Source organism: Cimex lectularius, unplaced genomic scaffold (assembly GCF_000648675.2).
Source record: "Cimex lectularius strain Harlan isolate CLEC.00 unplaced genomic scaffold, Clec_2.1 scaffold106, whole genome shotgun sequence".
Taxonomy (NCBI): domain Eukaryota; kingdom Metazoa; phylum Arthropoda; class Insecta; order Hemiptera; family Cimicidae; genus Cimex; species Cimex lectularius.
This window is the reverse complement of record NW_019392769.1, coordinates 594079-615607: the sequence shown is the minus strand read 5'-3', so window position 1 is coordinate 615607 and position 21529 is coordinate 594079. Positions and strand designations below refer to the sequence as shown.

At 31.9% G+C, this 21529-nt stretch overlaps 1 protein-coding gene and 2 non-coding genes across 3 annotated transcripts in view; all 3 read right to left on the bottom strand.

Moving 5' to 3' along the window:
- LOC106662324 overlaps positions 1-21529 on the bottom strand; it is a 408805-nt gene that overhangs the window by 192931 nt on the left and 194345 nt on the right. The gene's annotated exons all lie outside the window — the stretch shown is intronic.
- On the bottom strand, positions 18414-18486 carry Trnae-uuc. Its single transcript has one exon. It is a non-coding gene; the product is annotated as a tRNA-Glu (tRNA).
- Positions 19585-19657, bottom strand: Trnad-guc. The gene has a single exon. It is a non-coding gene; the product is annotated as a tRNA-Asp (tRNA).

Here is a 21529-nt window from a genome sequence, read left to right as displayed (position 1 = left end):
TTCCAATTGAACGAAGGACTTATTTTTAATACATTGTCTGATGGATGTATTGGCAGTATTATATGCCACAAAAGGCTTCACGGCCAATAGGTGTCCAATCGAATTTCCTTCGCCAATTTATTATCCTCGTAGTTATCCTGCATGCACAGCATAGAGCATAGGTAATTACTTACTTTTTCTAAAGTCTGACATAGGTTTAATGCAACCCCAAAGACTCTGGACTTTACAACCGCTGCGGGAATAGCGTGCCACCTTGGCCCAGTGTCCATAGTCACTGCCTTCGCTTGGAAGAAACTGACATATTGCTCGAGGCTTAGAATTTTAGACCTTTGCTTAATTTCATAAATAACAGCTCATGATCCAAACTCAGTTATAGCCTTCTGTACCAGATATGGTCGAAATGAAATGAGATCCTTTTCTCCCTAGGAAGTTTAATAAATTTTTTGTATTAAGGGGTAATAGAATCAACAGGTATCCCTAGAAGTTCTTAAAGCTTCCCCGAAGCTTTAGTTGTTCCTTGCGTGTAGGCTGTTGAATTCTGAATCTGCATTAGATTGTGAATGTGTCTATGGCCTCTCCCTGAATTAATAAATGAAAACTATATCTATAAAGATAATATATTGCTCACATAAATTTAAATTTAAAAGTGAAAAATATACAAACATAATTAATTACTTTGCAAGTTCATTACTACCTTTTTTTCCTCTCAATTATTACATTTTTCATTTTATATTTCTTTTTTATATTGTAAATTTATTAATTTCTAATATTTAACCGATGTGTTACGCTCTAAGGAAATTTAATGAATGTAAAGAGAACATAAAAAACGTAAACGAACATTAAACGTTAATTAATTTATTTTTCTCCTTACGCTCTTCGGAACGTAGTACAGCTTTTCTTTTTCTCAGTTCTTCTATATAACTTTGTTACGAAAAATAAATTCAGTTTTTCATGTTATTTTACTGATGGCTGACAGTAATTTCATCACATATATTCTTAGTTTTTTTTGTTTTTAGTGTTCATTTTAAGTGTTAAAATACTTTTTAAAAAAATCATTTTTTCTCTCCATCGTTTCAGATCAACATTGATTATTAATAAAGTAATTATTCACTAAAAAATAAAATACAAAGATTATTGTCTATTTTTAACATTGTAAAGAAATTGGGATAAAATATAGTTAAGTGTTTTTATTTGTTAAATGCTTCTGCAACTTTTTTGCATTTAAGGGAGTTTGTTTCAGAAATTGTAAAAAGATTCCAAGACAATTTATTTCTTCATTTCAATCTGGATCAAGGGCTTTGGGCGATAGAATTGGAAATAAATGGCTTTCTTGTCGATTCGACATAACCGGGAACCGCTCCGAGGAAATGACGTCGGAAGTGGATCCCAAGTTTTAAATTGCTTCTCGCCTCCGGCTTTGATTAACCGAAACCGGAGTGCAATCGAGAGTCCCGGCCGGGTAATAAGCTATGGGGAATTAAGTGTTGACCCACTGGCGGAACGGCCGCCCTGGGATTTGAGAAAATAAAGTGTTTCAAATGTGCTGAAACGGCGTTCAGGATAACACCGAATAACGTCTAACAGGTGGCTGAATACCGACAGTAACAGCCGATAAAGCCAGTGGAACAAATATGCAAATCATGGTGGTAAACTTGTCCCATTTATGCTGCTATCTATGAAGAGAAATCCACAATTGGCGGGTTGTTTCACCAGAGTTCATAAACCAAAATGCGACAGAGAGAGAGATAAAATTTTATTTACAGTAATATATTTACAAAAATAGAAAAAATATATACTTGGACAAAGTCCGCCTGTCATAGGTCGTTGCAGAAAGAAACGAGCATATATGTACAATGGCGACTTAATATAATCATAGGTTATCAATAAAAATTGTAACAATAAAAAAGAACTAAAATTAAGAAAGCATGAATTGAATATGAAAATTAACTTATACTAAAGATTATTGGGAGATCGTCTGGTGTGACGTAGTTTTAGAAAAACATTTTCTATATCGTGCCAACGTTTCGATCTTTATTGAGAACATCTTCAGGGTTTGGGATTTACAAACATGGTCTAAATTTAACAAATACATGTAGGATGTGGAAAAAAATGAATTTATACAATGCTAGAAAATTGTAATCTATCTTTCTAATCTTTACATTATCTTCTTTGATCTACAATTTTCTAGCATTGCATAAATTCATTTTTTAATCTACAATTTTCTAGCATTGTATAAATTCATTTTTTTATCTAAAATTTTCTAAAAAATCTAAAATTTGGCTAGAAAAATAGAAAAAAAATGAATTTATACAACGCTAGAAAAGTGTAATTCTATCTTTCTAATCTTCATATTATCTTCTTTAATCTACAATTTTGTAGCATTGCATAAATCCATTTTTAATCTACAATTTTCTAACATTGTATAAATTCATTTTGTTATCCAAAATTTTCTAAAATTATATAAATTCATTTTTTTTATTTTTTGCAATCCAAAATTTCCTAGCATTATATAAATTCATTTTTTCCACATCTTACATGTATTTTTAAAATTTGAACAATGTTTATAAATCCCAGGCCCTGAAGATGATCTCAGTACAGATCGAAACGTTGGCACGACAAAGAAAATGTTTTTCTAAAACCTACGTCAAACCAGACTGCATCTCACGATCTGCGAATAATCGAACTAACGGTCACTAAACACCACCCATTCTTACACTAAAATATAATATAAAAAATAATAAGAATAAAGGAATAAAACATGAACAAAAAAGTAAAGAAAACATAGAAAAAAAGAAGATAAGAACTCAACATTGGTTACGGATAAAACGGTAAAGATAGAAATAAAGAAAGGAAATTGACTTACATTAGAATAAATGAAATTAACAGAAAAATTGAGGGAATTATACCAAACAGCCCACTAATCGTTAGTTAAAAATTGAAAAATGAAATCTATTCAGAAAGCAAACAAAAAATTAATGAAGTTAAATTTAAATTCCCAAACTAATTCGTATCTGTAATTCCAGCTGTGACGGGCATATTGGATCAATTCTTTTGCGTTTTTTGCACCATTCAATTAATTAATCAAGGATTATTTGGAGATCGTGAGGTGCGGTCTGGTGTGAAGTAAGTTTTAGAAAAACATGGCAACGTTTCCATCTTTATTGAGATCAGCTTCAGTGCTCAAAGTGTTTGTTTTCCGTGTAGATGTGTCATTCTTGTGAGTCGTGTTGAGAGTGCCAATAATTAATCAAGATATTTCTGGGCAAATAGGAACAGTTCAAATGGAACTGACGGGTTTCACCCAGGGTTGAACACTCAGCTAGAGAATGAGTAATATTTTCGATTGCACCAGTTCCAGAGAGTTCAAATCTCGGAACCTACCCTAAACGACTGAGCCGAATTCAGATCTAATAGCTCGCACCGCACTTCAAATAGCCAACGTAAATCATTTGTGGATTTTTATTCATCTTTTTAAAAATCGAATAAGTCAACAGAATGCTTAAGGTTTTTACATAGCGATAAATGTGTAGGTGAATAAAGAGCTTCGTTGCGAGATGCGTGAGGCGATAGATCTGCTCAGCAATAATCGTGGTTTTTTACCGTTTAGTTGAACGAATTACATCTCAATTTTTTGACGGTCGGGCACAAACAAAGTTTTGTTCTGCTGCGTCAAATTTTGATCATTGGTTTGGCAAATTTTTATGAAAAAGTGTCGGTGTGATTGTGTTAGCCGAAAGTGATTTTGAGGTTCCAGGTTAGATCGTTGGTCAGATAACTCGGTATGCTCACTGTGGTGTTCATTAGCCCCATCAATACGAGCGTTTTATGTTTTTATTTTCAGCTCCAAAAATTACAAAAAATTTCTCTTCAACAGCTTCTGAAAAGACTCGGTTCTTAAGAGGCAAAGAAATTCAGAGCCGAATACCGTAGTTGCCAAGATGCTTCCATTGGAACCAGCCTTAAAAATTACAAAAAATATATATATTCAACAAAAGTTTAAATTTATAAAACTGCATTTCACATATTGTACGACAAAACAATAAGTCGTTACTTTTTAAAAGAAACGAAATAAATATCATAGATCAAATATCATCGTATAAAACGTAAATGCTTCAAGGGTTTCAGATTGCCTGCCCGTAAATAACAGCTGAGAGGGAAACAGCGTGAAAAATAGGAGTTAATGTTGTGATAGCGTTAACTGCCTCCTTCCAGTTCCTTATCGTTTTCAAATGTTAATTTCAGGAAATTGCTGAAATTCGTCGCCTATAAACGTCTCAAGGCAGAAATTCGTTTTTCATTCGCGAGAAAATTGAAACGGTGATCTTAGAAATAAAGTTAAATTTGACAAATTAAATGATTAAAATTATATCTAGTTTTAAAAAGGGTCGTAACAATTCTGTCAAATTCAATTTATTAAAAAATATACAATACATAAAAGATTTATTTATAGACTTTTATTGTTAGCAAAACCCTTTAGTAAATCTACTTAACACTCCAAGGTTGAACATTAATCACAGGTAATTAAGGTTTTTAGTTGAGATAAAAAAAGTCAATGGCACGAGCGGGATTCGAACCAACGATCTTCGGCTAGATACGCCGCTGCTCTACCATTTGAGCTTTTTTCAACCCATTACACGACATTTGAAAAATGGCAAAAAGGAGGGAAAATTCAAAAGGTGAGGTTGATATGGGAAGTTAGTGTCCGAGTGGATCGAGGTGACGATAGCTCAAGTGGTAGAGCAGCGGCGTATCAAGCCGAAGATCTTGGGTTCCAATCCCGCTTGTGCCATTGACTTTTTTATCTCAACTAAAAACCTTAATTAATTGTAATATATTAATTGGTCATGCGGACCACGAAATTAGTGAATTTAATTAATCACAGCAAATAATCATTAAAAGATCGCACAGAGTAGTTTTAGCTTAGACAACGCGATAGCAAAAATTTGGTGAGAACAGCATAAAATAAGTCCTGTATTTTTCTGGCACTACTTTGATTTTCCGGGTTACTATCGGATACTTGACATATGTGAGTACCAGGAGAGCGGTTGAGAAAATCGACTATAAAATATGTGGTAAACGAATAAAATAAGGAACAGCATTTGCAAACATAAATAGTAATAGTACATATTCAATTGAAATAGAAGGAATATCTGAGGAACGAAAATACAAATTAAAACACACATAAATTTTATTTTAATTTTGCTTGTAAAACATTTAACAAATGTAATAAAAATTCAGAATAATATTATGATATAAAATTATGCAGCGATTTTTTAGAAATGAGAAGAATTTTTCTTTACTGGTAAATCCATGGTTGTGTGGTAAACAATTAATATTATTGCATCACACTTGCACAGAAAAATAGTGCTTAATGAACAAAGATCAATTCAATAAAGTAAGATTACGAACAAATTGTTAAAGAAAATGTTTTTCAATTATAACACTATATGATTATTGAAGAAAATTAAACTTAAAACATTAGAGTGTGAAAAACCTTTAAAGTATAAGTAAAAATATTTCCTTTAACATCCATCTTCATCAGTTACCTAGTCGCCTTAATAATTCCAAAATCCCTAATAATTTCTAAAAAATGTTTACATTTACTATGGAAATGGACGTGTCGCGTTTTTTTCTCTTCCTAGGATCGTATGCGCCATAGGTAGGGCCTTTAATATGCCAATTTGTATGTAAATTTAGGCTTAGGTGGCGAAGGGGCAATCGTTTCATATTTCACGCCCCGGTCCCCGCTGAAATGGCTTTGGAACCTGAGGCAGTGGTCGAAATATTAATTGATTGTATTAAAAACAGTTGACTGGATAATTGTTAATTTTAATAAGACAAATATATTAAAATTGATCAAATATCATAAAACATTAATAGGATAATACATTGGGCAAATTTTGTGAACATAATTTAATTCTCTTAACAAAATTATACATTTGCAAAAACTGGACAATTTTGGTTAAGAATCCTATCATCTATAAAGCAAAAATAATAAGTAAATGTAGCTAATAATAAATAAATATAGCTTTGGTAAGAAAAAACTGCTTTGAGATTGCTAAATTATAATTTTTTTACTGTTTTGGGCTTATTGCAAAGTTAATGAGAATTTACATTAATTGTTTGTTAAAAAATTGTTTTTAGTGCGAATTATATATAATTGATCTGAATCTGCAATAGTACGATAATAATAACTCAACTAATTTTATAAGATTGACAGAGGAAATACTGGCAGAAATGGAATTAATCTGTTTCACAACACCCCGCTTATATCCTTGACAATGTTATTCACCATGTAATAATTATAATAATGTAATAATTAAAACGATGTGATATAAAAAATGCAAGTCTTGTATATAAATTCTGAATTGAATAAGTGATGCACATAAAAAAGTCATATATAAAAACGAAATATATTTGTAAAATTATATTTAACAAAATTATATATGAGACAGTTAAAATAGGTCTTGAAATTTAGACGGCATGCCGATCCAACAGCACTAGTGATAAATATCTGGAAAGGATAAATTTTGTAAGTTAACGACGAGGGAATTAAACTTAAATAAGTGTATTAATTAACATGTACTAACCTACCTTCAATGTTCTGTATAAATCACTATTGGTATGGGCCCTGTATTATTAAACTATTTATTACTACGTAGAGGTTAGAAGGTTAGAGTCATTGTTAAAAAATGGTAGTAGGTGTCTATATTCGTAAGTTGGATAAGATAAACAGTTGTCAGCAATTGTTTAAATTTAAAAATAAACTTAAAATTGCTCATTGGGTGTACATGAGAGGGTGAAAGCTTCTCTATAATAAATTATAAGTTTTTTACGAAGGGGAAAACGCCTCGTTGTATATTTTCCTCTCGTCTATTCAGTCAACTTGAGTCTAAAACTGCGCTTCTGCTGCTACATGAGAGAAGAGCTCTGCGTCTGCGAAATTACTTCAACCATAAAAACTTCCACCTGGGTACATTCGAGGGGCAACTTTTCATGGCGAGAAAATATTCTTGCCGGTTTACATTTCAATGAATCTGGAATTAACCGGGGCAAGATAACCGATGTATTTTCGGCGATCGGTATCGCGAGAAAATTCAAGAGGTGCGATCGTTCTAGGTTTGTCAACAGGCGTATTTGAATTATAATGGCGAATTACGATTATTATTACTAAATTACTTTGTTATTACTAAACAAATCCAGGTTATAACAAAGCCTGGTTAACTCGTTCTAGAATGATTTTTAAATTAATTCATGTATAAAGTAAAAGTAATAAGAAGGTAACTTCAATAATGTAGCAGTTTGTAACAATACAATCGCAAAACATAGGATCAGAAAAGAAGCTATGCAAAAAATAATTTGTCATAAATCAAAAACAAGTTCTTTCTTAAAATTGTTTAAAAAATTTAATTAAATAGCTTAAATGCCTAAATCCTAAACAAGAACAAAATGTTTCTTGTTATACTAAGCCGCAAAATACAATACAAGACGCGAGTCCTAGCGTTTTTGTCAATTGGTCATAATGGCCGAAGAAAAATGTAAATATTTTTTATTAAGTTACGTTTGTGATTTTTTGCTGCGTGTGTTTCAAGGATACATTTTAATTTTTTTCAAACCGCTTAAATACCAGATTTTATAGCAATAAAAGTTAATTTTTTTTAAAAAGATTTGCTGTGGACATTTTATATCTCGCGAGTATACGTATATTACAATAATAATGAAAAATAAAAAATAATAAACCGTATAGGATTGTTAATGCTCTTTTCAATGATGTAACTGAATTGGAAGTAGGATTAATATTTTATAAGATACAGAGACAGTAAGTAATACAAAAATTGAAATATGATCTCGAACTGAGAATGAGATAAAAGAAATAACAAATTTTTGGTATTACTTGGCACGTAGAATAATCTCCTAATGGATTTACGTTTGTTCAGCAGTTCGATTTTCATATAAAATTATATTTTTATGGTTTTACACGTAGAAAATTTTTTAAATTCATTTGCGCAGACAGTAGGTCCGAAAAATCAGGTTATTTACACAAATAAATATATATATTTTATAAATTATATATATAAAAATATATATAAAATCTAAAAGTGAAAAACAACAAGTGACTATTATTTTTTCCTTTTAAATTCAAGTTTTAGTGTGCATCAGTCGTATTTGTGGTTATATTAAATTCGAAATTTACAATTGTCGTGTACATTTAATGTAACCTTTTGTAACGTTAACATTTAAATATAAATAAAAGATATCATTATATTTTATAACAAAAGCAAATTGATTATCCATACCATTCTTTATAAATTTTGGGCTTGTCACTTATCTACCCCATCTTTTTATTAGTTGTATAGTTTTGCACATATCATACTATGCGTTTTTGTTAAATTTTATTTATTATATTTTTTCTCCTTTGTTATTAAATTCTGAACAACTCATTGTTAGGTAACTACAAGAAACAACGGACTTACGAACATATGACATATATACTTTTTCTATTTTTCGTATGAAAACAATTTACATAGGGAAACACTTTTTTTTTATTGATTAATGTATATATTTAGGTGATCATGTTAAACGAAGTAATTATTTAATTGATTTATTATGTTTCAACTCAGCCACACCTTGCCTAAAAGATAACATTTTTGACTATTATTTGCATTAACAAGACTAAGTAAATTTGAAAATTGTTATTTACGACTACGGTAGGCAACGGGTCGTTTATACAATAGTTAAAAAAATTGTATTTTATTTTCGACAATGGAGATTTTATATTTCACATGTTATTTTTTATTATATTTTTTAAATATAATTTTGTTTAGTAAAGAGCATGTAAATTGTGATATCCGCCTATCAGTCTAGTCAAAGAAGTTTTTGTATAAAAATTATCCAAGTTATATTATTTTTTGATATTATATAATTTATTCGAATCCATTCCTGTCTAACTTTTGATTTTGGAAATGCAATATCTAATGGTTTTCTGTACCTAGTTTCAAATGATTTTCGCCATTCCATGAAATCGAATCTTCTTGATAAATCCACAAATCAAAATGTTAGTTACCATTTGACAAACAAATATTCCATTTTTTAACTTTGTTAAAATTTTGAAAAATGGTTAATTATTGCACTGCTTGAAAGTAGAGATATAACCCGTATATCTACCATTTTTATAAACCGATTGTCATGTGGTTTTTGTGCTTTTTCATTAAATTGAATTTTCTTTATCAATTCGCATTTGAAAATTTTGGTTATCACTTAAAAAAAATTGTTTTAAAATTTTTAATAATTGAAAAAATGTACTTATTTCAATGAGAAATAGTAGAGCTAAAAATAGTATAGTTTGATAGTGATCTATCATCTTGGTTTGCCTATCCTCGCATATTTTTGTCAGTCAGACGCGTTTTGGCATTTCGCCATCTTCAGTGTTGCAGTAAATATCAAACTATAAGTTTATCACCCCGCAGCCTTCAGGAAAGATTTCACAACTTGAAAAAATATTGTTTATTTTTTTCTAAATTGAGTGATTATTAGAGAAAAACAGTGGAGACACTAGTAAATTGACACATTTTATCATTTATATTTTCGTAACTTTTTGGCTTCATTTTTTATTCCTGTTAAAAATCGTGATATCTGACAGATACTTTACACCTTATACGTCTTTTGCTGTTATAAAATACAATTTGAAAGAAGGACATAAACAACAAAAAGAGTGAGATCCGACGGGTCTGAATGTAGTTATATTGTTATGTACGCAGGGCTGAAAATTTAACATATCTTATTGTTTAAAAACGAAAACTGGTTTTTGTTTATGATTGACGGAAAGTCATAAGCATCTGCGGGTTTTCGGAGAGACCGGTGAACGTGGGACCACGTTCCAGGCCAAATGCAACAATTTTCGCCGAGCCGCCAACGAAATATGAGTCGTGTCATGGAGAAAAACGGCTTCATTTATATTTGCTAATGGAGACCGCTTTTCTCCTGATAGCTGTATTTATCCGGCACAGCTGGGAGGAGCATTCGACCTTATTGACCGTATTCTTTCCATGAAGAAGTACGCGATGTAAGGAGTATTTTCCAATATTGAAGGATCCGTAATATTTTTTTGGCAGTAGTCTTTAGAATTAATTATTTTTTGACTGGTCTCCCAATGACCGCTGTCGAACTGTATTATTTTCAACCTTTAATACACGGTTAATAAACTTATCGGGAATAAATTAATTTCTTGTTGCTTTCATAGCAAATAACGAACAGCATGCCATTAAACTTCTTACGGCTTAACTACCTAAGTACCTAAAAGCAGAGATGTCAACAGATTAAGGAGTTTATTTTGAATCATCCTATTATAAACCAAGTATAAAACATAGTTGAATCTAACATTTCAAAAGTGAACAATCGCGACGAGCCAGTCCATAAATTGAACCAGTTTTGAGATGCGATTACTGTGTCCGCATATAAAGTCCTGATAGCAGATTATCTTATTATCTTAAGAAGATTCTTCACCACTTAACAGAGTTTTGTGGACAATGAAAACTATTACAAACTAAAAGAGTTGTATTTTGCAATGAAGATAAAACAGGATATTTGACAAATAATGTTATAAAAGAAAAAAGGTTTTTTTTGTAATCAATTTATTCATCTGGTACTTCTGATAACCTCTGGACTACTATACTTCGTATAAAGTATTATGTGCTCAATGTGGACTTAACAGAGCGTAGGCTAAAGGAAAGAGTCTTCTTGATTTCTATAATAAAAAATACAAACGCGTATCTAGGACGGTCGTCTATAATTTATTTACCTCAGGTGGAGGTTTTGGAAAAATTTCAACGATAATTTTTACAAACTATTTATTTTGCCATCTGTAACTCCTAATTATTTGTAACTCTGACATCATCGTTTATCCGTTTTTCCACTGTATCACACATGTTGTTCATTCATCAAACGTACTCTAACAAATATGGAAAAATATAAGGTCATAAAACATAAAAGAAAGTCTCAGTGTTCTCAACAATTTCCAATTAAAACTAAAGAAAACAACTTATAACTTGACAACTTATTGGCTGAAATTATTGAAACGCTTGGATCAATGAATGGACTGATGAAGTTTTGGAATAATTAATATATATGAATCTGTTAAGGCGGCATCATAGACTTTATTTTGCCAGATATTTTCCACAAAAAAAAATGTATTCCTTACCGTGTAGAAATTTTGTGTTGCAAATACGCTTTTGTAAGACATTAGAACATCACAACCGAAACTTTCACCGTCTGGGGTTTTAGCTTGAAACTCTTTCAAAGTGTGGGTTTTATGTTACTAATCACATATTACTTGTATGTAAAACTGTTCATCAAATAATTTGTAAAAAATAAGGTATTTTATATTAAAAATATAAAAAAACTAGTAGAAAAATAAAACCAGAATTAAAGCCAATTTTATCAAATGATTTGAATAAGATGCTTTTTTAAACAACAGATAATCTAGACAATTTGGTATTTTTCTTAGATTTGATCCAAGAATAATCGGTTACTCGGTATGAATCAATAAATAAATTTTATCAAATATAAGATTAATTTTTTCTAAACACTTTGGCAAAATTAGGAAAATAAAAATCTTCAAAGTTCGTGCACATCTATTCTCTATAAGAATACTAGCACATTGAATACTCTAATATTTTTTTTAATCTAAGGTCTTGGTTGAGATGAAAAAATTAGTGTCACTAGCGGGATTTGAACCGACGACCTTCGGCTAAACGCTACTGCTCGAACCACTTGAGCTATCGTGACTCGATCCACTGGGCCGTAGGTTCGAATCCCGCTCGTGACACTAACTTTTTTATCTCAACGAAAGAATAGTTAATTGAAAGAAGTAATTTGGTCAATTATACCACTAAACATAGATGGTCTAATAATTATTTTGGAAGTGTGTTTGTTATAAAATTGGACAATGATCAAACTCCACATCAAAAATGTAAAAAGTTTAAAAATGGAATATTCAAAGCTAAATATTAAATGATAAAATTACACCTTTTTTAGAACACTATGTATTAAGCTTGGTGTTAAAATAAAGACCTTGATATTGTCATTTTATTCAGAAGTAATTGAGCCTTTAGTTTTATAAAATTTCCTATATTGCATAAAATCATTAAAGTTAATGCATTCAAATAACAATAATACACATCACATTTTTATGCTATCTTCATCAATGTGTGATAGCCTATAATATAATTGTCAAGACTTTTCAGCGTTATTTATTTTGGGAGTTTTTTTTTTAACGTTGATACGAGTCTCTTTAAAACTTTGGTTGACGCAGGTGGTCATTTTAAAAATTCACAATCCTCAATGCTCATTACGCAAGCTGTTATGAACACAGGGTGGCATAATAGCCAGCCCTATCTTTCTCTTTACCCCTGATTAATAACGAACTTTTTTTTTAGAAATTACGACCAACTCGTCGCGATAATGAAAATTTATGAAGCCCTTTAATTTTGATCGACGTTGATTTATAAAGTATGTGTGGAATCCCCATGGCCGTTAGCACAAAGGGTCGAAAGGGGGGGGAGCAATAAGCTTTAATTTATTTTGATAAGAGCTTATAAATTCCTATAGCGAGATAAATAACACGGTTGAATATTTTTACATGAAAGTGGGTCAAATGATATCTAAAAAAATTTGTTCAACATAGTTTGATTGTGCAAAAATGCGCTTGAATTCAGGTCTTATGACTTAAGAGTTAACCTCAAAAGCGTGAAATTGCCAATTTTTAACCAGATGCCATATTATATCTGCTTTTCATGTCAGATTTACGTGGATCACACGCAAATTTTAATTAAGCCGGCATATTTGCATTCGTTTCTGTAGATCGTGAACCATCCTTGTCAAAGATTCCTTTTTCAATTTCAAGACAGTATAGCAATATTGCTAGATGCCCAATATACAAAACAGAGTGGAATAAATCATACAATTGTATTCGCAATACCGCACTTAAATATATCTTTTGTTGTTTCAGTCAAAAAAAGAATATAAAGTCATATCTGTTTCATCGGATTAAAAATGATTTCGCATCCCACGGGATTTCTTTCTCCCTGTTTCCTTTAGCCAAGACGAATGAAATTTTATAACAATAACAAACAAAATAAACAATAAAACAAGAAAATTCTGATTGTTCTTATGACCGAACTTGTTTTAATTGCATTCCCATAACAATTCACAAAAACGCTTATGTTATTCTCAGAAACTTGCCCCCAAAAAGAAAATAGCCAAAATGAAAATATACCGTACAAAATATACAGTGTATTTATTACTATATTTAAATGTCAGGCTTGACAATATTTCACTCAATCTATCATTTTATATCACGATTAAAATAATTTGTGTTTCATCAATCTACTGACCTAAACATACTGGTCACATAAGCACATCTGAGGATTAGGACAGGAAACCATCGCATCTGATAATCTATAATCTAGCAGTATTGCCTGACGTGCTTAAGTTATTCCATTGTGCCAACTTAATTGTTCTATGTAATTATTTGTTTATTTGCATACATACATATCGCTCTAGACCAATTATGTGTTTAAACATGTCGAACGTGGACTTCAACCTGTTAATATTACAATTGCTAATTGTTGTATTTTGAGAAATGTAAATGTAGCCAGAAAAATTGACTGTCTACTTTTAAGCTGTATTAGTGAGATTTTATTTAATGGAAAAATTATTGGTTTGGTAGTTGTTTAGAAACATCATTATTTTGGTTTTTGAACATACCGAGACTGTTAGAAGGACAGACATACAGAAACAGAGGCAAAGCATAGATATGTTTTAATTTTACGTTTTCACACAGAATTTGGTATTCTAAACTCTCTTATAAAATTATATTATTTAAAAACAAAAAAAACTAATAAATGGGTACCACACACCGCAAACGGCTAAGTGATTATACAACGTAAATCCAAAATATTTTCTATTGAAAGTGTACAAACAATAAGCAAAATGAAGTACATATCATAACAAAAAATACAATAGAAAGGACAAATACAATACAATAAAATAGAATCATACACACAAAAAACTTTTTTTTAACGAGGGTATTTCAACTACGAGGTTATTTGAACGGGGTGCCGGTGTTTTTGAAAAAAAAAAAACAACATTTGAGAGTACGTTGGGTACGAATGCAGGGCCGCTGGATTCGAACCCGGGACCTTTACCTTACAGTGATGAACACCGTGTCAACGATTAAACAGTTGCGGCCAACGACGCCCTCTAAAAAAAACTTTAAAATAACCTAAAACTAATGTAAACAAAAATAAATATAATTAATGATACATCGATCTTTTTGTTCTATTGTTATTGATTTTTTAAGAAACAGAATGAGCGTGCGGGGGAGGGGAAGAGATAGAAATCAAGAGAAATAGAGCATGTGCGAGAGAGAGATAGAGAACAAGAGAGAGATAAATAAAAAGCGAGAGATAGATTGATAGATGGAGAAAAAAAGATGAATAAATAGATCGAGAGAGAGCATTAGTGGCAAACATACATATAGACAGAGAGAGTGAAAGATGGATAGATAAATGCATACATAAATAAATAAATATATAGAAAGGTATATTCTTATCTAAAAGTTGCTAAATCCCAAGTTCTCCGTGGTTGAAATATTTTATTCAATTTTGTCTATTACAGGGGATGTTTCGCGTAATCCGCCACTTTTTGAGTAGGTACTGTTTTCCGGCCGCTCCTGTTTGACAAATTGGTAAAAAACCAATAATCACCAGTTAAAAAGTGGAAGGTCACGCGGATAATGGCGGATAGCGGCAGAGGGTATATATAAAAAGAATCTTATTATCATGTGTTGTACCCATGAGGTGACTAAAATAAAATGATTGTTATTATTACAGTTTTAAAACCATTTTGACGACACCCCCCTCAAAATGGGGTGCACAGATATGTGTATCTACGGCATAGTCCAGGTATATTTACTTTAAAAAAATTGTAACTTATGTGCGTATTTTCGTACTGCAATTGTACCATGAGGTTTTCCAAGTTTAGTCGCTGATGATGGGCGGTAGGCCCGAAACATCCATGTAATAAAAAAATCGAATAAAATATTTCAATCACGGAGGACTTGGAATTTTTCAATTTTTGACTAAGAATTGCTACCAACCGTGGATTTAAAAGAAAAAGAAAAGCAATATTGTTAGGTAAATAGGTGGAAAGAAAAATACATACATAGTTAGAATATGGTAAATTGATAGACAGAGATGGAGATGGAGAGGGAGAGAGAGAAAGAAAGAAAGGGCGAGAGAGAGAGAGAGAAAGAGAGAAAGAGAATTCGCCCGCTTATTACTTGTATTTTGGCCATAAACTTTGTAATTAACATAACCCTTTGTCGGACTACTTCATGTTATTTTTCTGCTTGTTTTCATCACATTATCTTAACATACTAAATTTAATGCACTCAGGTAAATAGCTGGCGTAATAAGTGCCCGGTTACCCTTTGATCTGCACAACATGCGACCCACACAACTTCATGCCGGCATGTGAGTTATTCTCTGTTAACCATATCATTCCGGTACATTTTCACTTTGAAATTTAACAAAAAATCTTCACTGAAACTCTTTCGATTATTACGGCAATCAGTTAAATATTGAAAACGTGTTTCAGGCATACCGTTGTGCGTAATTATAGACATTTTGATTAAAATAAAAAACAATAGATATAGTTACAACAGAAAATATTAATTTTAATAAATGTTGCTGTAAGTAAACAAAAAGTAGTCATGTTTATATGAGTTTCAATAAGCCTTCTTATAAAATTCGTAAGGTAATTAATGTCTTATTTTAAACATTTAGTAAGTATTGTAAGAAACAATAAAGGCTTTGAGCCGTTTTGATACTTTATAAAACCTTGTCCTGGCATTTTTATGTCAAGAAAACGGCACTATTTCTATAAAGCGGCCATTGTTTATAATCATGTCGGCGTTTTGCTGAAAGGAAATATTACCGAAACAGTCTCCTATAAAGAAAAAAGTAGTTTCATTTTTCCTCATTCAGTACAGTCTTCCATATTTTGCACTAGTTCTTGATAATTTCAGGATGTTCTGCATGATGGAGGATGGTTGGATGGGATTCGGATTAGAAGACAAAATTAGGGCGCCAACGGCAAAGTGGTTATGATTGTTTTTGGGTGTATAAGAAAGTAATCAGAAAAAGGGTGTAGAAATGCACTTAGAATGCTCCCTTGGAGGACGCCGAATACTATTGGAATATCTGAATTGCCGCAACTCACTATATAGGAGCGGTCAGTTACCAGTTGGAACAAGGTCATAAAGAGTGGGTAGAAAATTTTTCCAAATGGAAGTTAACATAGTTTTTAATTGATAGGGCTCTGAAATTGAGCGATGATCGGTTCCACAGTGAGAACAGGAAAAAAGTGCGCTCTATGTTAATATATAACCAAGATCATTAATAAATAGATTAATGGAAAACAGGGCAAGAGCAACAAGGAATGAGAATATACCTGTTGAGCAAAAACTTTATCAACCAGTTACATATGTAGCTGGAACATCGAGTTAAAAACACTGTTGAAAGAAAAAATAGATAATGTCAAAATTGTTTACAAATTTAATAATAAAGTGGGCAAGAATTTTTACACAAAACTTAAAAGTAAAGAATCTCTATTACAAAAATCTAATATAGTGTATCGCATCAAATGTACACAATGTCCCACTGTGATTACGGCCAAACGAAACAATATTTATCGGAACGTGTGCGGCAACATGCCTTAAGTATGATTGCAGTGATGATGAAAGGCCGGCTTCGAAACAGCACTATCCAAACATACACATGCTACTAAACATAATCGTGATTTCGATGTAGTCAAAATTGTGGCTTCAGAAAAAAATACAGGTCGTAGACTTTTGAGAGAAATGATATTTATTCATCAGAATAACATGGCATGTAATTTAAAAACAGATTTGAATAATTTGAATGTGATATACAGTGGGATTTTAGAAAAAGACAAGGTCTCTCCCTAAAGATCGTAACAATACTTGCATACATATTTATTTATTTATTTATTATAACAGGCTGTGATAACACAGAATCACCAATGTACTAGAAATTAAGATCGTGTTTTAAAAATTGTGGAAAATGATTGTTATCAGTAGGTGATAGTGTGGGGAACCTCCCACCTGATAACGTGATAAACACAATTTTTCTAGTCAAACGCCTGTGATATTTATGTACCTATAGAATATTAATTGTTAAGTAATTGTTACTGTTTTAAAAAAATGCATATACATATATGTAAGAGGCATGAAGAAGAGGTTGTTATTTATTTATTTATTATATATGTATATAGTTTGTATACATACATATGGTGAAATGTGTAATGTGTTTAAGTTATGACTTTGTATCTGTAAGTACAATTATTGCATAGTTATTGTAATTTATAACTATTTAAATGATTATGTCCCTATGTCTCTGTAGATCCCCTGAAGAAGGCAATAAAACTTGTCGAAAGCTTGGGCGTTGATATAAAAACATTGTTTGTTTGAAGACCACAACCCGAATTCCAATCAACATCGCATTAAAGGCTGGTTGATCGCATAACAAGTATTAGAAAAATTTTAATTTTATAGAGGATGCATGACTGCCAGATCTTGTCAAATTCTTGGATACATACAAGAACGCACTCAAGAAATGCTTTGCCTGGAGAGCAAATTGAATTGTGTCAATAACTCTGAAACATTGAAACAAAATACGAATTGATGTTCAATATGTTTTTCTTAAATTTTCTTATATGAAATGCGAATTCAGGGCCGCTCTCGAAACCGGGAAGTTTTACCTAAACCGTTACTGCCAGCGATTCCCGAGATTGGTGCTTAATTGAGAAAAAAATTGTTGGAACGGTTACGGCTATTCAAAGACGAGATTGATTTCTCTTAGAACGAATTTATTTGTTAGAGAGAATGCGGTCGATGAAGATCCGTAGTTTCGCTTGATCGGGCGATCGTGGTAGTCTTCGATTTGGCTCTGACTCTTCCAGAAAGGAAATCTTCTATTTGATAGTAGATCGAACAAGCAATTTCACTTTAATTTAACTCGAAGGAAGAGAAAACAGAAAATGTTTTACAGCTAAAACTGGTTTGATTCAGCTTGGCTGATAAAAATCACTTGTAGATAAAATCCCATTATTATCGAGAGCTTGGAAAAAAAACAAAAAAACAAGCGTGGTAAACATGAAAATTTGATAAATATTTCAATGTCAAACAAATTAAAAAAAATGAAATTTTTTATAATGAAAAGAAAAAAATATTATGTATGGGCGTGTTTTTAGTGGCTAATTGTTTTCAAGAAGATCAAAATATGTGAATAATTACAATTAATTAAGGTTTTTAGTTGAGATAAAAAAGTTAATGGCACGAGCGGGATTCGAACCCACGATCTTCGGCTTGAAACGCCGCTGCTCTACCACTTGAGCTATCGTGACCTCGATCCACTGAGACACTAACATCCCATCTCAACCGCACCTTTTGAATTTTCCCTCCTTTTGCCATTTTTCAAATGTCGTGCAATCGGTTTGGATTCTCTTGAAAAATGGCAAAAAGGAGGGAAAATTCAAAAGGTGCGGTTGAGATGGGAAGTTGGTGTCCGAATGGATCGAGGTCACGATAGCTCAAGTGGTAGAGCAGCGGCGTATCAAGCCGAAGATCGTGGGTTCGAATCCCGCTCGTGCCGTTGACTTTTTTATCTCAACTGCAAAAAAAAAATTGTAATATATTAATTGGTCAAGCGGACCACAAAACTAGTGAATTGAATATGTGACTAATGTTGACCAGAAGCGAGGAATGTTTTCCGACTAAGAAAAATCACCAAAATAAGCTTTCAATTAATATAAAAATGAATGATTTACATATGATCTAAATATATGATTAATTGTTGCCTTCTATACCACGGTAGTTTAATAATTATGGCGTCACTCCCTCGTCATGGGCCCGATTCCCAACGTCTGTCCCATTCCTACCAGAGAAATAATTAAACTAATTTTTAACTTATAACACTTTTCTATCTTCAGTCAGCCCAAACAGTTTTTGAAGGAAAAAAATGAACAGAACCACGGAAAAGGGCAAAATAAAATAGGTAGTATTTCAGTTTTAGTGGCAGTTTCCAGCTTCCGAGGACACTAACTGTCCCCACCACTCATCGTGAAGACAGGGCAATTTCTTTGTAGAAATTATAGCAAAATTTTTACCTTGCAACAGGCCAGAATAAGCGGCAAACAAGGCTCAATAAAAGGAACATTACAAGTCAGTGTTAAAATAAAAAAAGCAAGGTTTTTTTATTTATGAGATGTTTTTCTTGCGATGTAGATCTGTTTTAATTTTTTTATTCTTATTTATTTATAAGATAACTGCAGTATTTATTAAGCGCGCGATTTTGAAAGAAAAGCTTAATTTCATGAATGGAATTATAGAAAAAGAGAAATAATTTTTTCATTAAAAAGTCCAACTTCTAAAATAATATGTTAAAAAATTATATAAAAGAAATTAATATTTATGAAAAGTATTGTTTGAAATGAAAAAGCTAGTGTCACGAGCGGGATTCGAACCCACGACCTTCGGCTAGACACGCCGCTGCTCTCCCACTTGAGCTATCGTGACTTCGATCCACCTGGACAGTAATCTCAGCCTATCTTTCGATTTTTTTTGTTGTTGAAAAATTGCAAAAAGGAGGGAAAATTCAAAAGGTAGATTGAGATGGGAGGTTGGTGTCTGGGTAGATAGAACTCACGTTAGGTCGTGGTAGAACATCGGCGCAGTCAGCCGAAGGTCGTGGGTTCGAATCTCGCTCGTGACACTATCTTTTTCATTTCAACCAATACCTTACATAAAGATTAATTAATTGAAAGAAGCTATTTGGTCAATCGGACCACGAAATATAATGGATTATTTAGGGATGGTTGGATGGTTTTACTAGTATTACTTAATTTTAATAAAATCTTTTATCTTTTATTTCCGCGGAGAAATAATTTTAATACTGTAATTACACAATGAAATGAGCAAATTTTCCATGATTTTACTACTTTGTATTTTTTATCTCAAAATATGTTAATTTGTATATTATTGGTGGTTCTTAAAACCGAGTTTATTGATCATAATCGTAAAATAGATGCACGCAGGGATTCACAAATGTGCGTTATACCCACAGAAACCGATGTATATCGCAATATTTTTTAAATTAATTCGAAAAAAAATTGAAAGGATGACCTCATCTGTAAAATCCGGCAAGACGATAGTCGTGTCCGTTGCAGGCATAACTTTCATGAGTTTGACGCAAAGGTAAATCAGCACAGAGGAATAATAGCTAACTAATTAATTATACCGGCGCGTCCTAGAAAGTTTAAAAGCCACAGAAGTGTGCATGCACCGGAGATGAAAATAGAGCAATTGAAATATAATTATTTGTAGAAATCGATGTAACATCACTTGCATATGTTGTGTCTTATATTACTAATAAAGAAAAAACATCTGTAAAAACAAATGGATTGTTATAGTTTATAATTTATGTAACGCAAAGTATTTTTCCTTATTGTTGTAAATTATAGACTGGACTTGTAGTTTCTAAATCGAAAAATGTAGCCCCCTTACAAAATATGTTTTCCAAGATGAAGGCGGTGAAAGGAAATAATTAAATCAATTAAAGTTTAATCAATGTTCCTATTTGAGATATTCCCTCCAGAGAATTTGCTCTGGGACTTAGAGCATACAGGATTCTAAAAGGCCGGCTGTAATAGTACTACTGAGATTTGGTTAGCACCGGTTTAATTGAGTCTCTCTCCTTAATTAGAATTGGGCTTTGAACGATCCCTAATCGCCCACGGATCGAACTATTGTAATTAAGACGCAGATTTGAGACGGTAGTAAAAAAAGGCATCGAAAGCATTTGGGTTTTTTTGCTTTTAGCAAGTAAGGAACAAAAATTTATGAAGTTCTCGTCTTGTCTAAACCATTACCAGAAGGTGCGTGCGGTTTTTCAGGATCCGCCGTTGTGAGGAAAGTATATTTTTTGCGTTAAAAGCACTGTGACTTTCTGAGAGCCTATATATTTTCGAATCAAAGGACTGCCTAAAATTCACTTTCGAGGAAATCGTTATCTACATGAAAAGAGAATGAATATTGAAGTAGACCTGTTTACTTTCGGAAAATAACACACATGCTTAGAATTTATTGTTGTTCAGATACCTGAGTAAACCAGTCTTATTTTCTATCAATGTCGAATTTTATAACCAGTTTTACAATAAGCAAAAAAGCAGGAAAACGTCATGAAGATTTGTGATTTAATAAAAACGACTCAATATTTCAACTTCTATTTCTGTTTTGAATTATTCTGAAAAAACCCAAAATAAAATATTGATATTATTTATTCTCATTCGTTAGGTCTTTTTAAAAAGTATTGAATCTTTTTTTCCTGGAAGCACTAAATGCGTATGCTACTAATATAGAAGTAAACCAACAAGGTGATTGGTAAAATAG